We start from the raw sequence: 6,611 nt of genomic DNA, 5'->3' as shown, positions 1-6,611 counted from the left end.
TGGAAGGAGGGTGTGTGAGGGGAGGAGGGGGTGTGAGGAGGTGGAGTGAGGCTGGTGGTAGGAGGTGGTGTGAGGAAGGGGTGTGAAGCTGATGGGAGAAGGGAATAATTTTTGTGAAAAAAATTAAAAACCAGAAATTCTTCCATAAAATGTCTACACGTTTGACGGTAATAAATATCGTAATATCGACCGCATGTTAATTACCTGCATATAGGCCTGTAACACAACCTTTCTAAAACTCTCATCTGCACGGAAATCACCATACTGCAAGTGGGTTATCTTTGAGAAATGTTTTTTTTTTTTCTCGAAACACTTATGTGACTTTCAGGCTTTCCACATCTTCCCTTATTGTCACCGACTCAGGGTATATGTAAAAGAGAACATGGGAGAGTTGATGTTCCTTTAATTGATATACTGATAGGTGAAAACCGATTAAAAATCGGTTCATAACTTTCCAAGTTATTATTTTTTGAACTTCTAAAATCAATTTTAGAGAAATCTATAGTTTTGGCACACATCTCTGCCCCGTACTTTTTAGTATTATGTTTTACAGTAACAGGAAAGTATCAGAAGCTGATTCTAGGCCATTCTACATAATACTGAAGGGTAAGAAGGCTGCAGGCCCCCCATCTTTTTCAAGGATGATTATCCACTCGGGTGTGGGTCTCGTAAGGCGCCAACCACACTCGTTGCAGTTTTCTTTGCATCATCAGAAGTCACCAGGCTCATACTCCCACCCATCTCTTCTTCTGGTCGTTTTCTCTTCTTTTATGCTGATCTTGTTACTCTTCTTGTTCCGAAGTCCTGCTTCCTAAGGGTCTTTAATGGTATGAGGCGCTCAGCTGACGTACCAGAGGTTCGATGATGTTTAGGTGAATAACAATATGCTCAAGAATAAGAATTCATTGAGATAATTTCCTTTTTCATAGTTTTTCTTTTGAAATAAAACGAAAAAAAAAAACAGCGTAAGAAATACCGCCAATCCGCGCGGACCCTGTGACCTCTGCGGGCAGCGTACTGGTAACCATGAAAGTTCGATTTAAAGGGCAAAAAAAAATAAGTTTATAATAGTTAGCCATCCCATTGTACCGGGTACGTTTTCTCTTTATCGTAAATATCAAAGAAAATTATCTTTTATGGAGGACTTGCCTAAAAAAATCATGGCAGAGTCCTCTTCAAAAGACCGAACAAACAACAGAGTTAAGGAAGTAAACAAAAAGAAATGAAAAACATCTCTAAACTTTAAATCAATACTGTAGTTCGATTCGTTTACGATGACAAACTAATTCTGTTTCAGTATTATCAAACTGGAGAGATGAAAGAAGCAAAACATACGTGGGACAGGAATTGAGATAAATACGAAGGGAAGGATGTAACGAAGAGATAAAAAACTAAAGATATATGAGGAATATCAAGAACATGCAGAAATGGGGAGACTTATAAGAATGAAAAAATGGCAAGCAAAGGGGAAATCAGATAGTAAATGGAAATGTAAGAAAAATGAGGAAATGGGATAAGTTTGAATATTACCATACCCTTAAAGAGAGCGTTAACGTCCAGACAACGGACGGTTGTGTGAGGAAGAAAGGCTAAAGAGCCCAGGAAAGGTCCGTGGCACAAAATATTGCGAAAAATAAACAAACTGTAAACCTAATAATGTAGCGTCCAGCCTCACATAGCTTTGATTTATTCCGTTTTCTGTCAGTCATTATTCTGTCTGTCTTTATACACAAGGCTTCTGTCTGGGTCGTGATGGCTCGCTGGCTATTTGGGCTTTAGGCCTATCATCTGCCAGGGTCACTAAATACCGTCAACATCAAGTCATAAACACCAACCGAATAATGTCTTCGCTTGGAGCTACCTCCCTAAAGAGTGAAATGGCGAATATTGAGAAAAATAATGTGTTCGGGATAATTCAAAGACCATTGTAGCCTTTTGTTTTTTCTTTTTAACCTGCTTTTCCCACCTATAGAAGTAACTGTTATCATTCGCTACATGGCAATAGTTCATATCTCAAAGGGAACACATACTACTGGGTGTGGTGACTTAAATACCTGGTTTTACGTCCTGCACCGTAACAGCGACGTTACCCACCACAGCCTCACGCCTACAACACGTCACACCCGCTGGTCACACAACACCTTTCCGGATATAAACGCAGATCTCGTGTATGCGTGTGTAGGGAGGTGGGGGGGGGGGAGCCTGTTGAACAAACTACTTGAACTAACGAGGATGTGGTTTTATAACATGGGACACCACTGGGGAAAAAAAAGAACACAAGAAAGTGAATTTCCTTTAGGATGACTTCTTGTTATCCCGTCAATTTTGTACCATTATAAGTGCGACATGTACTCGTAGGGGATCTCTCAGAAAAGAGAGATATATGGAATTAGGAACAATAATATCTCGTCCTTGCCCAAACCCCTAAAAGTTTTAACACTGGCGTAGCCTAGATAAGCAACCAGAAACGAATCTTTTTGTCTATATACCATGGTGACCTTCACACTCAAAGCTCATGAAAATGGCTTTGAAACCCCTTGATGTCTGTGCCTCAATCGTGCTTCGGTTGTGTCTAGAGAGATTTGAGACCTTCCACAGGTAAGGCCGGGAGTTCCTGTTGGCTCACGCCGACTTAGGCACAGTCTCGAGCCCGGTCATAGAACTCGAGCTGCACCTCGTATGTCTGTGCAGTCCCAGTAAGTCTGTATATACTCTCCGTATGCCTGCGCACTCCCCGTTTGTCTGTACACTCCCCGTATGTTCGTACACTCCTCGTATGTCCGTACACTCCCCGTATGTCCGTACATTACCCGTATGTCTGCACACTCCCCTTATGTCTGTACACTTCCCGTATGTCTGCACACTCCCCGTATGTTCGTACACTCCTCGTATGTCCGTACACTCCCCGAATGTTCGTACACTCCTCGTATGTCCGTACACTCCCCGTATGTCCGTACACTCCCCGTATGTCCGTACACTCCCCGTATGTCTGCACACTCCCCGTTTGTCTGTACACTCCCCGTATGTCTGTACACTCCTCGTATGCTAACTCATTCGTCACGCAAAAATACACATGACGACTTCTAGTGAAAAAAGAAAAATTAGTGGCAAACTTAAAGTAAGTCGTGTCTTCTAAGACGAATATTAGCACACATATCGATTTAGTTATCACGCAAATGATATTACAGCATTAAGTGAGCCTTTATCCTTAAGAGAACACTAACAAAGTATATGATTATTTAATTTTAAAGTATTTTTCTTTGGGGGGTGGGGGGGCAAATATAACTACAGACGATAGTTAGCAAAACTAAGAGCGAGAACCGACTAGAAGCGAGTTAGGTTAGAAAGGAATAGTAGGTTAGCGGTGGCCAGAACGGGGTCAGAAGCGAAGGCTAGGCTAGCGGCGAGAGCTGAGGTTCAAGGCCAGAGTGCTGCCGTGTTTATAACCACGGTTAAGAAATCGGGATAGGCAGCGCGTAGCGCTTATGTGACTCGATTCATTCATGACTGAGAGGGATTTTAAAACCAGGGAACGGCACGGGGTTTTCTGATGGCTTATCTCAACGGGTAGGGTCAACCAGCCATCCACAAGTCTGGTCAATTTACCGTAGTCTACCCACAAGTAATGTTCAGTCACCGTAGTGTATCCACAGGTAATGTTCAGTTACCGTAGTCTGCCCACAACTAATTTTCAGTTACCGTAGTCCACCCACAGGTAATGTTCAGTTACCGTAGTCTACCCACAGGCAGTGTTCAGTTACCGTAGTCCACCCACAGGTAATGTTCAGTTACCGTAGTCTACCCACAGGTAATGTTCAGTTACCGTAGTCTACCCACAGGTAATGTTCAGTTACCGTAGTCCACCCACAGGTAATGTTCAGTTACCGTAGTCCACCCACAGGTAATGTTCAGTTACCGTAGTCTACCCACAATTAATGTTCAGTTACCGTGGTCTACCCACAGGTAATGTTCAGTTACCGTAGTCTACCCACACTCAGAAGCACTTAGTGTAGCCTAGCCCATTAACACGCATAATCGTACTTGATGCGCAGTCCACGATCTGTTACCTCAGACACGAACTGAGTCAATGCCATTGATCATCTGACTAAACAGACGATCTAGACCCACCCCACGTCGGTCCTGGAGCTCGAACACAGGAGCCCTTCGTCATCATGGAAGACGGATATCAAGACCAATCTGCCACAGCAACTCAAATAGGAATTCCTTTTATGCCACAGTAGTGAAATCAATTCTCAATCTTGATATTACAATTGCACACACAAGACCAAGCTAGGTATTACAAGTGTTGTGACTGCATAAAATCATAATGAGGACCTCATTCTTAAATCTTCATTATCGCCTTCAATATTTTCGGACCAGTTCAGTCCTTGGTTTGGTTAGGTTAGGTTAATCGATAGTCAATTGATCTAACCTAACAATGTCTGGGTTGGATTACTCAATCTCTCCCCCTTACTTATACCTTTCGATGGTGTCGAAGGTCTTCTACCCCAACAGCTTAGTTTAAGGCCTTACCTTACCTAAAGTATACTTATAATCGGTTGGCTTTCTAAAATATACTTATAATCGGATGGTTTTGGAATTCTTCTACCGCTACATGTAGGTCTAGGACATTACCTTAGGAAAACCTTACAACAGTTTCGGATGTCTTACACCCTCACAGATAGGTCTGGGACCTTACCTTAACTTATGGAAACCTTATGATGATTTCGAAGGGCTTCTAACCCTACAACTGGGTCTGGTACCTTACTTTAAGTATACCTTACGTTGATTTCGGTGTCTTTCCCCACTCAACCCGAAGCCCGGGTAGGGTATATATATACCTTACCTTACGGTGGCATCGGAGGCCATCTACCCCCATAGTTCGGTATGAGGCCAAGGTGCCGTGTTCTTCTGCTTAAACAGGCTGATGAAGGCCCCGACCTGTACAACTTGCACAGTCGCCTATGCTTGTCGTATTATGGAAGAAAATATGCGACCGTATGGTGGAAAAACTTGCCTTCCAGTGTTCAGTCTGCCAGGAGTTGTACAGCTCCCTCTTGTCCCGCATCATGGCATCCTAGATTTTTCGGGTGTCCCTCTAGGACCAAGATCAGTGTTTTTTAAACTTATTTTCCCGATGGCACCGTAAGTTTTATTGATTCTTTTTCGCGGCCACCCGTCTCCAACTTATCTCATATTTCGCGGCCACCCCTCCACGATATGTCTCATGTTTCGCGACCGACCACACGTCTAGGATATGTCTCATATTTCGAGGCACCCCCTACCCGATATTTCTCATGCTTCGCGACACCTCTGCCCAATATTTCTCGTTTCGCGACACCACAATCAAATATTTCTCATGTTTCGCGCCATCCCATCCGTTATTTCTCAATATCTCGCGGCAAACTTACCCCACATTACATTCCTTATACATCACTTATAATCTGAAGGATTTTTCTTTTTCTACGCACCAAGAGTATATACGACTATCATCTAACCCCTCCACACCCTGCCTCACCCCTCCACACCCTACCTCACCCCTCCACACCCTACCTCACCCCTCCACAACCTACGTTACCCACACATATGCGCGTGCATGTCACACCCCAATACACCACGTGAAGCACATTTAAACCGACCGTGAATCCCTCCCTTACACACCATGCGTGACCATTATTACCCTCCACACCAGAACCAACCACGTCACCATCTACCACACCAATAAAGTCGCCTCGCAGATCACCCTTGGTTCCAACCGTCTCTCTCTCTCTCTCTCTCTCTCTCTCTCTCTCTCTCTCTCTCTCTCTCTCTCTCTCTCTCTCTCTCTCTCTCTCTCCCCAGGCTGTCTCACTAGACCCCAACATCGTCCAATGGTGTTCAGTCCACCAAGCTTCACATTGTCTCTTTGGACGATGAAGTACACTGGAAAGAACACGTCCAGACCATACCATGATATCCACCAGCTATCGTCCCTATACTTCTCGTTTATCTTGAGACACATGGACTCCCTGCACCTGAACTGAAGGACATCTAGAAGACTTTCAGTCTCGCCAGATTCGCTTGTATTACCTCCTCCTACCTGGCCTTCCTCCCTACCCACCACACAACAGGAGCTAATCAGACAAGGCGCTGAAGAGGGAGGGTATGCAAGATCATCCTCGGTTCCTCACCATCGTTATCCCCTGTCTCAAGAGATCCCTCGTCCCCTAGTTATAGTTCGGCACTAGAAGCCCATCGAACCCATCTACGCTCGCACAGACCGCTACAAGAACAGTTCTCCCCCCGAACCCCTTCCCAGCCACTATGAACATCATCAATAATAATCAGTAGGTTACTTCTCCTGTGCCTATGTTCAGCGTATTCAACCCACCTTATTTCATGACCCGACCCTCCCTACACTATATGTAATTTTCTGTACCTTTTTTTAATCCTCTGCCTGCAGGTAATTCAATAAATGATTATCATCATGATAATTATCATTAATATCTCCTATACACCGTGCGTGCTGCACCCCACCCTCACACACACACACACACACACACACACACCGACACATCGGGGAGGGAGGGAGGGAGTGAGAGGAGGGGGAGGGAAAGGGAGCTACCCTACCC

Source organism: Panulirus ornatus, chromosome 48 (genome assembly GCF_036320965.1).
Source record: "Panulirus ornatus isolate Po-2019 chromosome 48, ASM3632096v1, whole genome shotgun sequence".
NCBI classification, from domain to species: domain Eukaryota; kingdom Metazoa; phylum Arthropoda; class Malacostraca; order Decapoda; family Palinuridae; genus Panulirus; species Panulirus ornatus.
Note: the sequence above shows the minus strand (reverse complement) of the source record.